Source organism: Alosa alosa, chromosome 24 (assembly GCF_017589495.1).
Source record: "Alosa alosa isolate M-15738 ecotype Scorff River chromosome 24, AALO_Geno_1.1, whole genome shotgun sequence".
NCBI lineage: Eukaryota > Metazoa > Chordata > Actinopteri > Clupeiformes > Clupeidae > Alosa > Alosa alosa.
Window position 1 is genome coordinate 6,777,033 of NC_063212.1, and position 17,886 is coordinate 6,794,918.

The following is a 17,886-nucleotide window of genomic DNA, read 5'->3' on the forward strand; positions in this document are numbered from 1 at the left end:
AAGAGCTCAGTGCAGTAAGGATAGGGTTGCTAATCTGCTGTGTGAGGCTGTAGGGTGTGGGGCCTATTCCAGTGGGATCAGAACGTTGGCACAGGGATGTGTGTGCATTGTCCACTCACTGTGCCTTATTACGCTGCATGTTTCCATAAGGGATTCATTAGTATCGGGTTCTGTGGGGGTTATGTTCTAGAGCTCACCTCAAACACCTGCAGAACAATGGGGCCGACAACACAGGACTGAGAGAAATACACTTAAATGCCTTTCCCATGGCAGACGGTGTGTGTGTGTGTGTGTGTGTGTGTGTGTGTGTGTGTGTGTGTGTGTGTGTGTGTGTGTCTGTCTGTCTGTCTGTGTCTGTGTCTCTGTGTGTATGTGTGTGTGTGTGTGTGTGCGTGTGTGTGTGTGTGTTTGTCTGTCTGTCTGTCTGTCTGTCTGTCTGTCTGTCTGTGTCTGTTCCTGTATGTGTGTGTGTGTGTGTGTGTGTGTGTGTGTGTGTGTGTGTGTGTCTGTCTGTCTGCCTGTGTCTGTGTGTGTGTGTGTGTGTGTGTGTGTGCGTGCGTGTGTGTGTGTGCTCTGTAATGCCTGTGTGAAGGAGTGATCAGGGTGTCTACCTGTGCGTGTGTCTGGGGAGTGGGGTTAATGGGTGCAGCAGCTGGCTCTCTCTCCTTTACCTGCCTCTCCACTCCTAGACTCTGCATGCAGCCAGTGGGCCTTTTGAAGATGCACTGGGCGTGTGCAAATCAAAGGCTACGCCGTCTTTGAAGGGTGTAATAGCTTTAGAACTCCCTCACAATGCGCTCCTCATAGCATAGCATGCCTTTGCTCTTAATGCATTGGGTAAGATGTGGGTATCATGGCTAGTTCATTAATTTCCATGCAGGCGTTCAGATTCAGAAAAAATGCTGATCGTGCATGTTGCTTGTTGATGAAAATGTGTTCACCACTTGCTAAACGAAATAAAATCACCCCAGTTTGAGTTCATGTCTTTCTGTAACCCCTCTTGATGAGGTCCTATTTAGAGACCGTAGCTCCAGAAGAGTTCATTAGGGTCTGGTCCACACAATGGTGCCTTTCTTCTGCAGACTGTACTTGAGCGTTGTGACATATTGTGTCCTATCAGATGACAGACGGTGGACAGCAGCTGCTGGAGTGTGCTTATGACACTGATGATTTGGGCTTTACAGGGATGAACCACACAGAGCACCCCACTTCACCAAATGAACTCAATTCAGTGTTGTCTCAAACAGCACTCCCTTTAGTATTATTTCTTAATCCAATTGGCTGAGACTCTCTCTCTCTCTCTTCCCTCTCTCTCTTCTCTCTCTCTCTCTTCCTCTCTCTCTCTTCTCTCTCTCTCTCTCTCTTTCTCTCTCTTCTCTCTCTCTCTCTCTTCCTCTTTCTCTCTTCCCTCTTTCTCTCTCTCTTTTTCTTTCTTTCTTTGTGTCTTTCTCTACTCATTTTCCTTCCCTCCCCTTTGTCTGCCTCCCTTTTTTTTACGACTCCTCTGCTCCACCTAACATGTCCCATATGCCCTGGGATAGCCTGGGGCCTGGGCTCTGTTTGCTTACACAGCGATTGAGGGAGCGACTGAGATAAAGGAGAGGAAAAGAGAGGCGGATTACAGGGGAGGGAGGGGAGGGCTAGCACTAGATCATTAGATGCTTTGTAGTACAAAGGCAGAGCAGTGCAGCTGCAGTGCGGGGCTAATGAAGCTCCACCACTTCTGCTAATGCTAACGGTGGATACAACCAGTCCCACTGATGGACAGTGAAAATGTACTATGATGGGGCCACGTTCTGTGTGAGTCTTTGTAAGACCAGACATTATTGCCAGTGTTAGATAGTCTTGGGAAGGTGGGGTCTAATGCTTGCAATGTGACTGCACTAGTGCTACTTTGTCAGAGGTATAACATACTGTATGCCCAGAAATATGAGCTCGTGGCTTATATTGTTCTTACAATATACACTTTATATGACATGATCAATTGAATTTACAGTATATTTTGACATTTGGTAGAAAGCTTTTATTGTGTAGGTTTTTTTTCTGAATGTGTATTCCGTAAACATACAGATTCTGTTAACATCCAGCTGACATAGTGTCGTTTGTGAAAATATGATTTTGTAGGCCGTTTATATAACATATTTCATAAAACAGGCCCACAGTAAAGCCAAAGGTTATAGTCTGGTGTTTGAAATCCTTTGACACTGTCTGCATCCTTCAATAGACACAGTTAATTTGTGAAGCCATCCATGAGTCCGGCTCCAGGGAGCTGCACAGACCTCTCGTCTCTTTCCCTGAGTGCATGGCAGGTGGGGAACAACTGCAGTGACTGGGCTGCATCTGTCTCAGAACTGGGGTGTGTGTGTGTGTGTGTGTGTGTGTTTTAGGCAGGGGGGTTGAGGGTGTGGTCATGGTAGACCATGGCATGTGCAGCACAACTCCACTCATCTAAAGTACTTAACTCCAAATTAGTCCATCATCCATCGCCACTCAGTCCAGTCTAACTTTCCATACATTTTAAGCAGTATCAATAGCTGTACAGTTACTCAGTGGTTTCTCTGAGTGATATAATGGTTCCCTGGTTCATAGACTATCAACCAGATGTATAAGGTGACAATGTTGCATGATATAAATTGGCACATCAATAAAGCAGCAGTTGCCAGCCCAAAACGTGTGAATGTACCGTATTTTACAGTTAGTCATATCACTTGGCTTTATGAGAGCTTTTATATTATGGTGAAGCACAATTAATTTTATATTCCTATAGTTTTTTTATTTTATTAAAAAACATTGAAAAACCTTTTTGAAAGTCTAATGGCCATTTGAGAAATACATATGGTATGATTGTTTGACAAACTTGCTTGATTGCTTCCTTGTATTTTTTTGTTATTCTCATACCTTAGTCAAATTTTGATTTTCAAATTTAGACGATATGGGTGCAGTGAATATATTAAGATGTCTATAGCCACTGAATGACCAATATGATAGGGTTAATTTCTACTGTTTGCCTTTGATTAAAAAAACAATGGAACAGCCAACTTGCTCTTTTCAGATCACTCCTTCAACACACATCTTAACATTCTTTAGACAAAGAAATTCTAGCCACCTTGTTATTGTAGTAAAACATGTCAACAAATGCCAAACAGGGGGGAAAAACAAACAAACTTCATGTAAACATGATTGTGACGCCACCACTGCTTACCTGCCATCTGACACGCCCAGGCACTTTAAGTCCACTGACGATCTGTTTTTCAAACATCTGCATATGTGTAGGGAAACCCTCTTAATTTGCTGTGGAGTTAATCTACTACAGCATAGGATAATCCCACCCTGTCCACTCCCCTGCATTGGTATTATGGAGCATACTCTCTTTATTCCTTACGGATGTTTCAGCTATTGTTGTACAGCATATTTGTTGTAAGCTGTTTGTCTTGCCGTAGTTGTTTTCTGAGGGGGTAAAAAGGGATAAAGAGATTATTTGTTTGGCCTGCGTAAAATCTATTGTCACAAATTGTTATTAAGCTAAACTATTGTGCCTCCCTGCCCGGGTTTACGGTAAAGTTTGCTGAGATGGGAAACTCTAAGGGCAAGGGAGGTGAGAATGGTATCTGGGAAGAGAAGAAACTATTAATCCAAGAATCTATTAATCATTATTGTTGGTAAATGACTCACATCCTTTGCCTAAAAAATGGAAATTTCATTAAATTTCAGTAATGAAAAGGTATGAGCCAATAAATATTCCCTGATGCAAGATCTTGTTTTTAAGGATGCACCAAATATTGACACCATCCAACAGTGTTCACAGATGATTGGTTTATGCATATATTTGTGTATCTGTGCATTACAATGCCCATGATAGTGTGCATGTGATTATGGTGTTCACATTAAAAAATCAACAGTCAAACTCTGAAGATGGTCATTGAGAGTGGATGTCCACTCTCCCTGATTTCATTGAGCGGTGCTCCAGAAAAACTCAGTGTGTCCCTTGAGGGCCTCTGTTGTTCTGGGCTTCAGTTCTGATCCTCAGCTCCATAATCCCACAAGTCTGACTCAGAACACACAAAAAAAAAAAAAACTCTACAGTAAATATGATAAATTAGATTTTATACTATTGGACAAAGAAAGGACAAAGAGTGTTCTTGGGACAAAAATGTCATTCTCAACAGAAACCTTTTTGTTATGACACTGAAGGATGTTTTTGTTTGTAGACTATGTTGCCATTCTTTTGGCCAAAGTTCTTGTAAAAATGTGAGATATGTGAGAGGAACTCTGAACATAACACTTTCATTTTTGCATACAATACATATGTATCTTCAGCTGTATAAATGCATCAGTCTTGTGTGAATGGTGATCTTGCTATCTCTTTTTGGTTTTCCCATATTTTTTTTGTCAAAAGGTGAAATGTTAGTGTATGCATGCATGCCTCATGCAGAACAGTCACTCATAGACCAGTGTGACGTCTCTCACACAAATACATTTTTCATGTGTGCAGCTAACCATGAATGCAGCAATTGATTCTCATTGCATGGTTAGCAAAGACTTTTTTTTAAAATTGACACAGACTGGTGCTGTTTTCAGTGCAGAGGATTTCAAGAGCGGGCGAAAGGACATTATGGGGGGGGGGGGGGGGTTACCCAAAATAGTGTTCGGCTCGTTTCATCATGTGGTTAGTGAGGGTTTTTTAGTCCACCAAATAAAGAGCATGTTTAGAGAACAGTCTGAAATGCCTCAGAGTTAGAACATATGGCTCCGGTTGGTGTCATATTTTTCTAATGATGCGCTCATACGGCCAACATTATTCAGACCAGCCAAATAAATCGAGAATGAAATGTTCTTGGAGCGTCATATGGCCGAGAACCATTCAGCAGCTTCTGGCGTAGAAATCTCAAAGGCGGCCGTGTCTGTTTTGAATGTCAAAATAAGTCTCATCACGCAAAATTCTGCACCATGTGACGAAACAAAAGAGAAACTGTTCAAAACTAAAACAAGAGATTTGGGATCAGGAAAAAAAGAAACAGTTAGTTACAAACATTGAGCAGATTTTCAGTAATCTCCAGGAAAAGGGGTGTGTGTGTGTGTGTGTGGGGGGGGTTGTCAATCCCTAAAGTGCAAGTAAGGGAGGAGACATGTAAAAAACTTTCTTAAATAACACCCAGATTGCATTTGGATTGTTTGCAGCAAGAGTTACTGTAATCTGGTGGATGGATGTTTATATCAAACCCCTCCTCCTCCTCCTCCTCTCCACTGGAGTGGTGGAGCTTTTGTTCCCTCTGTTTGTGCCGCGCTCTGTGTCATAATCTGGCCATCCGGATTAACAGTTTGATGTGTTTATCTCGGTGGCAGCGGAGGCATGACCACCATCTACCTGTGCTGGAGAGAGGCAGGCACTGGTCCAGCAAACAGGGACGAAGCCCCCCTTTGCTTATGCTATTTAATTTGCGGCAGCTTGTGATTGCCTGGTTTTATGGGTGCCCTGGCGCCGTTGCTGGGGAGCTTTCGCCCAGATTATGGGAGATTCTCCATAGCAACAGCATACACTGGTGGGGTTAGAGAGCAAACAACACCCTCTCTGCTGTCAGTCACCCAACTCTCTCTCTCTCTCTCTCTCTCTCTCACACACACACACACACACATACACACACACACACATGCACACACACACACTGGATGCATCATGTACAGAGATAAGGAAAGTGTAATTCCCCCAGTAATTCCCAATTGGTTATTGCTGAGAACGGCACAATAACATCCTGAGGGATCCCCCGGGTGTTTTGCTTGGGGACCTAGTTTGTTTTGGCTGTTTGCTTGTTTGTTTACAAATTACGAGTGAATGGGTGTCACCACAGAGAACAAACACGTAAGCATTGTTCCATATATTGTTCCACATGTCCTTTATCTAGATTATGTAAACATATGTAACATTATATGCATAATGTTGTAGAGACAATAATGACAACAATTTCACATAATATTTCCTAATTTCTCAAGAATTCTATCAAGAATGGCGCACATATTCAAACACTATACATATATTTATGTTCCTTCCTGTGCAAAATAAAGCATTTGTTTTTTGTTCATTTGCATTGTTTACATGTCTATTTGTTGTTTACATATTTCTACTTAACAGATGTCAGTCATAAGTGCATAATTATGATATTATAAGTAATATGTCGGCATTACAAGGAATTAAGGAGTTTAAGTCAACAAATGGTCAGCTCCGTAGAAATAGCTCATTTATCACTGTATATATTTAAGCATCATTATTTATGGAGACATGCTGGATGGACTCCCTAATCTCCCTAGTGGACCCTGGGGTCTGCTGCTGGGGCCCCTGGGCTACATGTCTCTGTGCTGCACGGCATGCACACAAAGGGGGCCCTTGTGCTGCGCCGGCCTGACAAAAGGCAACGGGGACGGATTAAACAGGCAGCGCACAACAATCCCGCATCTGTGCTGCTCCCCGGCGAGCGGCCGCGACCGCGCCACTCTCGTGCCTCCCTGTGTGGGTTTCGCTCCGCCACCGTCACCGCTGGCCTTTTCCACGCAAAAAGCTTTCCACTGAGCCACCGCCGCCCCACAATCTTCCATCAGCGGGGGTCCCGGCGGAAAAGTCAAGCAGCAAATCAAATTCATTTGTTGGAGCCCACTTGCGCTGATAAATACCGACCCCCTCTCTAAGTCGTTTTTTTTTTTTTTTTGCGTCCAACAGCCCCAGGGCAGAAAACAAAAAAGAAAGAAAGAGATGAGGGGAAAAAAAAGAGGAATAGAGGTTTTTTTTTTTTTTAAAGGGTTAGTGGGCTGGAGAGTTTTTTGGCAGCGTTAATGAGGGGACGAGGTCCGAACACAAGCGGGGTCTGTTCGTCTCGGCCCTGCGGTTGCCTGTGGCTTCCCGTGCTGAGCTCGAGTACAGGACGTGTTCTCCACTGTCAAAGCAAGCAGTTTGTTGTTGCTGTTGTCCTCACTAAACCTCTGTGACACAATGCACCAAAATTCTAGTCACACTGGACCAATTTTTTCTTCTTCTTTTATCCGATCTAATTTAACAGAGATGCGGACCGTGGAGTGCTGCTAGGCATGTTGGGCTCAGTGAAAGCAGATAATGATCATGACAGTTATGTTCTGTGAGGGCCACTGTCAGTGCAGAGCCCTTGGTATCCCTACTTTCCTGCTCGATGGCATTTTATGCCCCCAACGCCGTCTTCGAGGCAGCGCTGCCACCGTCGACTTAAAGGCACCTTATCCTAAACCTAACCCTAACCTTAACCCATGCCTAACCATAGCGCCTTCCAGGCAGCGCTGCCTTGAAGACAACGTTGTGGGCATAAAACACCAAGAAACAACTTTTCCCCTGCCTTACATGTGCATAGCCTGCACTATAAGCATGCGATCAAAAGTGGAGAAAGCCATTTTGCAGCACTGCAACTCTACCTTCTGTTATGCTGCCGACGTCCTGACCTTTTTGATGCCATGCTGTTTCAATCACTTATAAGAGCTTATATAACATGAAGGACAAGCTCATAGAAAACTGACTCCACTTTAGTTTACCCTGGGTTTCAAAATAACGTCTGTCTGTGTGAAAAAAGTGAGGACCTAGTAAGCTAAAGCTCGAATTTAGAGCCATGCAGGGACTCTGGGATCCTATTGCAGCCCATATCACCCTACCCTCAGAACTTTTCTTTTTATCACAATGATGACTCAGTTTTGTACTTGTCAAAATAGTTCTCAAATCTCCGAGGCCTGAGAGTACAGAGTGTCTGCCATCTCCAAACCTTGTGTGAACGTGTTAAGTCTCGGCTATTTAGAACTTAATGTAATAAGTGCGAGTTATGAACGTACTGTATAATTATATATGCTGTGAGCTATGAATAGCCCTGGCCTGTTATGGCCAGCTGGGAGTGGCTGCGATCAAAGTGATAGATTCTCTTTTGGACTCTGAAGGACGCTCACTATTAAACTGCTTCTAGTGTCCCAGATCCCAAGCTTTTGCAACTGACATGCATTATTTTGTGTTGTCAGGGAAACATAATATTGTACATCCTTTTTTAGCACATGTCCCTATGCACAGACGGTGGGTTGTTTCTTTTGTAAGCATTGCACAACAGTCAATTGTCTTCATGTGTGGGTGTACGGTACATGTGAAATTGTGAATGATGCAACTGACCCCATCTCCACACATGCATAATGCCCCCTAAATCTCAGAGAAGAGCTTGATTTCAGCTGACTCAAGCCTCAGACAGACACCCACACTCACACCCACCCACACACACACTCACACACACACACACACACACACACACACACACACACACACACACACACATACATACATGTGACTGGCAACTGTTGTGTGACTGCCTGATCCAGTGTCCGTGTGACATGACTGTGTCTTTGCAGTTTTTATTCTTTGTGTCTGTGTGTGTGTGTGTGTGTGTGTGTGTGTGTGTGTCTGTGTGTCTGTGTGTCTGTGTCCGTCTCTGTGTCTGTGTGTGTGTTGCTGTGTCTGTGTGTGTGTGTGTGTGTGTGTGTGTGTGTGTGTGTGTTTGTGTGTGTGTGATCAAGTGATAGCTATCCAAGCAAATATCCCCTTCTCAACATGACTCATGCATCCTTCAAGGATGACTGCTGTGATGTAGACACGGTATTACAGCACTCCTGTCCATGTGTAGGGAACTTCAGATCAACGTATTGTTTTCATCAACCAGGGCCCTTCTGCAAATGGAAATCCCCTATGTAATGCCTTTATGCAATCTGGCAGACATCTTGCCCCTTATCTCTCCCAAGGGTGCCAGTTGTTCTGGAGAACATGGTAAATTTCAACGAATGTCTGTCTTTTGTACAGTACAGTAGTTATTCCCTGTCCATAGGCCATCAACTGAATCAGAGACTTCCATCTCATAACTACCTTAACTGTTTCCTCTCACAAGGTCCATTGTGTGCACCATAAAGGGTCTTTGTTGTGCACATGGAAGCATGAGTGTGTTTGAGAAAAGTGATTGCAGACTTCTGCTGCGGTCTTATCAGGTAGAGGTGGCTGTAAACCAGAACACAGGCCCCCTTTGAACCATCACTGAGCTCCTCATTGTCTGCGGAAGGCATAACTGTTAACGGCATAAATGTTTATGTTTTCTCATTTCCTCTCAGAGCGGAGGAACTGGCAGATGTACACAGGGGGAATGAGTAACGGGTTGCTTTTCCTGATTGCTTGTTTGATATGGAGGAGAACAGCAAGATGGGGAAAGAGTGGGCTGTAATGCTCTCCCTCTCTCTCTCTGAGTCACCCTCTCTCTCACATTCTCTCTCACTCTCTCTCTCTCTCTCTCTCTCTCTCTCTCTCTCTCTCTCTCTCTCTCACTCGTGTCTTTGATTTCTGCAGAACTTACGGGAAAACAATGCATGGAGGGCCATGAATGTTTGGAGGGCCAATTATCGAGTGCTATGAAGTGGTCAGTTTATGTACACACGTCTAAGGTGCCATATCTATAAACTGAATAAAAACTGTCACTGGGGATTGTGAGCTTCTGCATGTACAATGAGCAATTGTCTTTAGAGAGCCTTCATTTATTTGCATGGTGATGAAACCTCATGTATTATTGTATTGTTAGAGTGTCTTGTATTGTGATGAAACCCTGTGCAGGTTTGTTTTAATATAGTTCATCTCCTTTAAAAAAATACCAACCAAACCACACTGACCATGACAATCCTATTCTATCAAGTTACGGCATTGCAAGTACATGCCCTGTCGCTGACGTTAAGCCTTGTCCCAGTAAACGAGAAAGAGAATACACGTCTCTAACCGCACGTTTTACTGGTCACAGAGTGAAGCGTGAAAGCCGATCGCTTTTACAGCAGCTGTCGCGTGCAGCTGGTAACGCGAGAGGACCTCCTCGAGAGGACTTTTTAATTCTCAACATGTGGCGCTACCTGTCCAGCGCAGATCTGGAGATTTCACGCACACAAGGGGCAGCTGCCGGAGCTCTTTAACTGTGGCAGAGTCAGAGAAGTGGGGAGGGAGAGAAAGAGAGAGAGAGTGAGAGAAAGAGAGAGAAAAAGGGCAGGATGAATGGCCCTCTGGGACTCACAAACCCATCGTATGGTCGTTAGCTGGCAGCATGTGTCAGTATGTGTCAAGACCTGCAAGGCCACCGGCCTGTAACAGCCAGTTAGCCTGATAGAGAGAGGAGGTTTGCAACAGACACCTCTGTGTTGACACCTCTCTAGAGTGCCACAAGAGAATCTACAGAAGTAATGTAAATGGATTTTCTGTCTATGAATTAAGATTATAATTTACTTTTTTCTTTAGTCACCTATTAGAGCATTGGCTGACTATGGTGTAAGAGCAGTTAATGTAAATTAGATGTTGCCAGAGGATTCTGGCAGAGTGCCCTATTTCATACATGAGAAATGAGCTGTATAGACAGATCAACACAAGACATGTTAATTCAGTTTCACTTTGTAGTGCATGAATTTGCTGCATGGAGAGGAACTGAAACCCATGAACACATCAAACATCTGCCTTAGCACATGGGGATGAAAAAAGATTAGAGATTAATCATTGAAATTAAAGTAAAAACTAAAACCTTGAAACCGTTATTGACAAGAAAACCCCACATTGTATTTCAAAAAACTTTTTTATCTAAAGGATCTTTGATCTTTACTCTGCATATCCTCAGTGGTTATGTTGAAAGAAATTATTTAAGCTTGTGGGCTGTTTCTCTAAAAATTTCCTTCTGACACAGAGGATTTGGATGGGGCATTTGAACTTTTTGAATAGTCATGAGATATGAAGGGTTTTTCCAAGCACTGCACTTCTGTTACACCGACAGCAGGAGCCTCTGACTACCTCTTAGAGCAGTTCACCAAAGTCCCCACCTATACTTTCCACCGTACAACTCAAGCAATCGTCAGGAAACTGAAAAATAAAGAATTAATGCTGCTGCTTGACTCCCGTGATCTCTCCATCCCAAACCTACACCAGGGCTTCTAAAGTGCTTGTAATGGGTTTATAATAGTTTTGCAAGTGTGCAGTAAATACAATGATAAAACCTCATGGGACGCCATTTCATCCATCAACAATAAAGCCGCTGCCTTATGGCATGGCAGCATTCATTCTCTGTCATCTCCTGTAACTCCCCAGGAACATGATCAAAGGAGATGGTCCACCTTAAGATCTCGCCTCCTTTGCAACTTCAAAGGAGAACATCACACGGTAGTCGCACTAGTCTAAGAGGAGAAACCTGACATGAGGCCATTCACTCGCGCATACAAAGACCCGGGAAAGGCGAGTCAGGCCTCAAGTATGAAACAACTATTTATAGTTCTTTTTTTCTTTCTTTCTTTTCTCTCTCTCTCTGTGTTTTTCTGTGCTTTCCCTCTCTTTTTCATGGCTCTGCTCTCTTTGTGTTTGTGTGAGACTTTATGACTGTGTTGTGAGTCAGAGGACATTCCTGTGTCTCTCTCTCTTTCTCTCTCTACCTCTCCCTCTATCGCTTTCAATCACTTCTCCTTGTTTGTCTTTCTTAGCTCTTCTGTCAGGTTCTGCATACTTTCTAACGGCACTCATCCGTGACCCCTCGAGCGCTTACACGGAGGGACGAATTCTAACACCTGGGGTCATCTTTTGCACCTCACCCACTCACCTGGTGCTTTGAGCAGCACACTCTGTTCTCAAGTGAATCTGAGGAAGATCGCAAGGTCGAAACGCCATGTGGCAAATGAGAAATTAAACTCAATAAAAGAATACCAAGGAGTGTGCGAACTTTTTTCCTAAAAAACTTGACCCTTTTTTTGTTCAGCACCTGGGATGTGCACAAAGTCTCCTTGGAAGTCGGCACACTCTGTTCACCTTGAGATGATGGACAAGTGTGGTGTCAACATTGTCAGCCAGGTGAGACATGGTGCCGAGCAGCGGAGAGCTTACACACTGCTGGTGCCAGGTATCTGTGAACCACACTGCAAGGAGAAAAACAGCAGCCTCTGCGGTTGGGTGTTATTTAACATGATTCACTCATGCAGCTTTGGGCTACTGACTAATACTGCAAACATTCTCAAAAACGTATTTTTAGACATTTTTCTCACACATTTGTTTGATAACTAAAAGGAAACCAAAATTACCTTTTGTCACTGTGTGTGTGTGTGATTTTTTCCATTTCATGTACTTTTTTCAAGTAATTTCAAGTAATAAATTGTCATTATGAGTCATATGAGGCCCAAAAGTATTCAGTGTCCAGTTTTCAACCTATGCATTCTTTACATGACTATTTCTTTTGAAAACACCTTTTGTATCAAAGAATGCATATCTGATCACAATCTGCCACATGGAAGATTACTGACCAGGGCAGGTGGAGAGTTTCAGGTTAAGGCTTAGTAGTGGAAGTTTACCTTGACACATTTCCCTCTATCTCTACCATCACACACATACATACACACACACATGCACACACACACAGATTCCCTCTGTCTCTCAATTGTGCAGATGTGCAGGCAAGCAGGTACAGGTAAGGCAAGCTGCCCCCCCCTCTCCCTTTCCCTCAGATTCCTATCAGGGGCCGGCATGTGTGCCCTGTTATGACTGCAAACACGACAGATTGGAGAACAGACAGCAAACAGTCAACATGGCCTCTTCCAGCCAACAGTCCCAGTCTCTGTATAGACACACAAAAGTGTGCCCTTTGTTCACTCCTCCACACACACACACACACACACACACACACACACACACACTCACTCACACACACTGACCACCACCCGTCCGTGGTCACATCTGTTAAACACGGTGGTGATATCAATCTGCTGCCACATGCCGCAGGTAAACAAGCCGCCCATGGGCCACTTGGCGCACTGGCAATTATCTTTTGCATCTGATGCATTGACACTAACCTGTTGTCAGCCACCGATGACGACTTGTTGTAACGTTGCAGGTCTGATTAACATCACACGCCTGAATGGACCTTTGAGCAGTGTCCTTTTAAGAATGGGCTCTGATGTGGCAGCATGTGTGCTTTCTCCACATTAAGAGCTGAAGGGACTTGATTATCTGAGGGTGAAGGGGGAAAAAGACTGTTTATTGTTGTTATTGCCTGTCAATGCAGATGCTTGACCAGATGATGGGAGCCCCAATCTTGTCAGCAGGATAATGCTTTCAGTCAGGTTGAGATAATCTACACAGCTTGATGGATGGATTTATTGTGAAGTTATGTCAATTTAGTGTTGGGAGAGGTTTTCCTTTGGGGAGCTATGTGCAAGGAAATGACATGCTTCATAACCACTTTTTGTATTATCCTCAGTCGTGTTGTGAACAGAGGTTGCAGACTTGCTACATCCTACAGCTATATCTGATTCTGTTTTTCAAAACACAGTTGTTTATGATGAAAACCACTAAAAAGCCACTGACCTCTTAGTCACAGTGAAATGCATTTAAAGTTAGGCAATGCTAATGAATTAGCGTTTTTTCACTGCTCCGTGTGTATGGGTTTATGGTGATTGCTTTGGGACATGCCTAACCCCAAACCCTACATTACAGGGCTCACTTCCTCAATAATTAGCAAGAGGTCGTTTATTTTATATTATTATAAAATACTAGGCCTAATATATTTCAAATATTTTAATTTAAGCAATATTCTTCTCATTTAGCATGATGTCATTTTTATTTGACTAATAGTCTAATACATTTGCATCTATTATACCGTACCATTATTTGAGTTTTTAATCTATTACGCAACTTCACACTCCCTAAATGTGCAGAATGGTCAAATAGTTATAATTAGTGAATCAGATATTGTATTATATTATACTGCCCTACAAAGGCTAAGAGCAGTATATTAAATGCCAGTGAAAGTATCATTCATTCAAAATAGTCAATCAGATTTTACAAAGTAATTAACATATACTTTGACAAATATAAGCAGCAGTGTGTAAAGGTGTCAAAGGTTAGATTTTGGTGTGCAGCAATGCAATATTGCTTGACATGAAAGTCTACAAGAATACCCGATTGATTTTGTTCCATTTTTAGGGACCGTTCGTTATTTATAAACGGGGTCACCGGAAGAAAATAGGGGAGGGTCATGTCTTTTTATTCTTTGTTGAGGGGAGGGTCATCTAACTTTTTTTGTCTAGGAGGGGGGGGTCACCCATCTTTTGTCTTAATGAAAACAGCAAAAAATCAAAGTGGCTTGTTTGATTGTTGATTTCTGTCGCCATATAACGTTCTCTTTCGTTCCATAGCTCTGTCAACATTGAACAATGAAAATAAGGGAGATTTCCCGGGTTTCTCACGCAAAATAATGGAAAATGTCAACATCCGGCCCCCATTAACGTTGGAAGGGTTGGAGCAACAAAGTAGCCTACTTTATTCACGCCTAACAGCCTATATCCATTTGGTCAACTTTATCCAGCCCTAAAAAAGCTAAATTTAACTTTGGTTTACTTGTAGTTTACCGTGTAGCCTAGCCTAACTTTAAACAGTGTGCATGCTTATAAAGCATACTTGTGCTTCATTCATCCACACATCCAGCTCCTAATGTTTTGACAAGCATTTCTACCAATTGACCTTGTTCCTGCCCATCTCTAGCTTTGCTGTCTCCATCCTTTCTGTTTTTGTTGTTTGCAAAAAAATATATAGTAGGCCTATTTATTGGTAACCAGCAACAAGTGCAATTTGTTAATCGTCTCTCCTGCCTAGAGAGAAACGGCAAGACAGTGGGGAAAAGTTAAAATGATAGGCCTAAACCTGGAAAAAGTTGGCATGTTAGGTATTTTTCGGTCCCTGTGATTATTTGTGAAATTGTGCAAACAGCCTTTTCAAGTCATTTGAGAAGGAAGGAGTTTAGCAAGCTCCCAAATTGACGCTCGTCTGAGAAATTGAGCTTTGGATAATGTTCAGCTTCGGCAACTTTACAATGACTGAGGAAGCCTAGAGATGAGTCCATAGCAACAAGTTCATGTGTTGAATTTGTTATTACCCAGTGTGCTTGTTGAATGGTCTCAATGTTTTATTGTTTTATTTCATGTGAATACTTACTAGAGGAGTAACTTATTTCAAGTAGGCTAATGCAGTTGCAGGAAGTGTGCATTTAGTTTCCATGCTTATTGTGTTTCCACAACAATGTTAGTGAGTAGATCTACTGAAATGGCCACCATCTTGGTGAAGTGTGATGTGTAAGATCAGAAAGCAGAGGGTGAGTTTAGAACGACAGCTTAAGTCGATGTGTTTCCATAGCGCGTTATAGCGTGGGTGGAATTTATCAACAATTGGCCGGGGAGGGTCATGTCATTTTTGAAAAGACTGCTGGAGGGTCGTTAATAATTTTCTTGCAGGTAGGGGAGGGTCATACAACTCTTGATTGAAGCACTCAAAATCCTTCCGGTGACCCCATTTATAAATAACGAACGGTCCCTTATATAAATATTTATAAATGACAAGAGTTGCCATTGTTAAGGCATCAAGCAGCATATCTTAACTAAAAATGTAGTAAGTACCTCCTCAATTAATATAAAAAGTGAGTGATTATGATCACTTGCTACACTTACAGTCTGCAAAATGTTATTGTATGGCCATGTAAGTATAAGCAGCAATGCAAAGGCAAAGCGCAGTATAGCCTATAAAACTACCAAATTTTGCCTATCAAAAAACAAAATGTTTAATATTCACTTCACTTTCATCTATCTAATGATACCCCTTGTTGTTGAATATAATTTGATGCTTATACTTGGTGTAAGAAAAACACAAAAAGCTGTTTTTCTCAGTTTGGCATTTTTGCAGATACTGCTCTTTGGCTTTGCAGGGCAGTATATTGATAATAGATATTGTATATATATTATATTGTATATATATATATATATATGCTTGATATTGTGAGAACACTGTAGGGTGTCCCTATAATGGGCACACACTGCTCTGCCAGCAATGGCCATGATTGTGTTTATTAGCTTGTGTGTTCAGATCAGCCTCAACGACGGCATTTGCATCTTAAAGGTCTTTTGTCTTTTGTCTTTTGAATTGATGGGGGCATTTTTAAAATGAGACGGTTGCTCATTAATTATGTTTGCCGTGCTATTGAATGGACATGTCACTTTGCATCAAGTCTGTGCCATGCGGACGCCAGAGTCGGTTTGTTTGGGTAATGAAGAGGGTATAGGCGACCAGGCCATGGCCAATTTAAAATGCAGAATTTGAATTGAATTAAAAAATGCTTTTCATGCATTGCTGGTGTAACACGTGTCTGTCTTAATTAATTACTAATGACAAACGTGCCTGCTATGTTTGCCTCATTATCTAAGAAAAAATCTGATGAAGGCCTTATAGACCGAAATGTAGTTAAGTAAAGACCTGTCATATGGAGCCTGCGTGTGCGGCACTTTCTTACCATTTTAGCCTCATTATGTAAAACAACACATTCAGCTGTTCAATCTGTGATTTTGGCCCCATTTTTTATCTTCTACTGTCTCATGCTTGTGGATTATTGTGGGTCCAGTTGCCCACACTATACGGTAAACAGAGTTATTCCAAGAAGATATCAATATCCAATATTTAATTTTAACCAGCCTATGAAAAAAATGCCATGAAAAGTATTTTAAAATCTTTATCATTGTCCATGTTTTGTAACTTATTGTCAATGTATTTCTGTAACTTCTTGCTAGTGATCCATTGAGGACCCGTTCACTGCCCTCATTTAACACAAGGCCACTATGTTAAAACGGTGTCATCCGGAACCTTCCTCTCCTCCTCTTTCTGTCTTTGTTTGAGTGGAAACAGAGTCGGTTGCCTAGATGTCACATACAGACGTTTATCCTTGAGGAGGTGAAAGTGTTTGCACAGTGTTCATTAACAAAACTGACTTTTTGAGGAGGGAGGGTGTCAGAAGTGTGCCCATACTCTCCCCCACCCCACCCCCTCAGACACGCTTCCAACTTTAACCCCCCTCCACCCCCCATGCCATTAAATAAGAACTATAGCCTCTATTCTTCCTCCACAAATGGCTAATGTTTGGTGAAAAGACCTGGCTTAAATTTCCACTCTTTCTAGGAGGAGCAGCTGTCACATCAGTGTTTTTTTTTCTGTCCTCTCTCTCTCTCTCTCTCTCTCCATCCTTCAGCCTCTCAGTGTCTAAAGCACAGACTGTGCTGCTGGCCCTCTTTTGTGTCCCAACCACTAACAGACCCCTCCTGGTCCTGTGCTAGGCTGGGGGTGAGTGGCTGGGTGGGTGGGGGTTGGTGGAGTAGGGTTGGGGGCTGCTTGTCTTTTGTCCTCCAGTGCTGGAGAGGCGAGCGGTTGAGAGGCTCTGCTTACATCTGAGGAGGGGTTTGGCGTGTGTGTTTATGTGTATGGATGTGTGTGTGTGTATGTGTGTGTGGTGAATGGGGTGCCTGGAGCAGAGCCCCACGTGCCCAGTGCCTCTCTAATCTTCCCTGCCGTCGGGAGGCCCCGGTGGGCCCCAGGGCCGATCCGGCCAGCCAGGCAGGCAGGCAGCTGTCACAGGGGCAGAGGCACGAGGGAGAGGGAGAGACACAGCTGTCTATCCATCTCTCTCTCTCTCTCTCTTTATGTCTTTCTCTCTCTCCTTTTCTCTCTGACTGTCTTTCTTTCTCTCCCTCCCTTTCTCTGTCTCTCTTTCTCTTCCTCTTCCCCTCTCTCTGTCTCTCCATAACTCTTATCGCACCATTCAGCTCTCCTTAATATCCATTTAGCCAGAGAGGGTTGAAAGAGAGGAGTCCCAGCGCGCTCGTCACACAATCACCTCCAGGTCTGCAGTCACTAAACTGTTGCCCTTCACTCTAGTTTCAACACTGCACTCTGCTCTGAGTGAGACGATTGAGATTGAGATAGAAAAGAAACTAGACACATAAATGGGGGCGGGGGGGTTGGGGATGGTGTGGTGGGGTGCTGCCTTG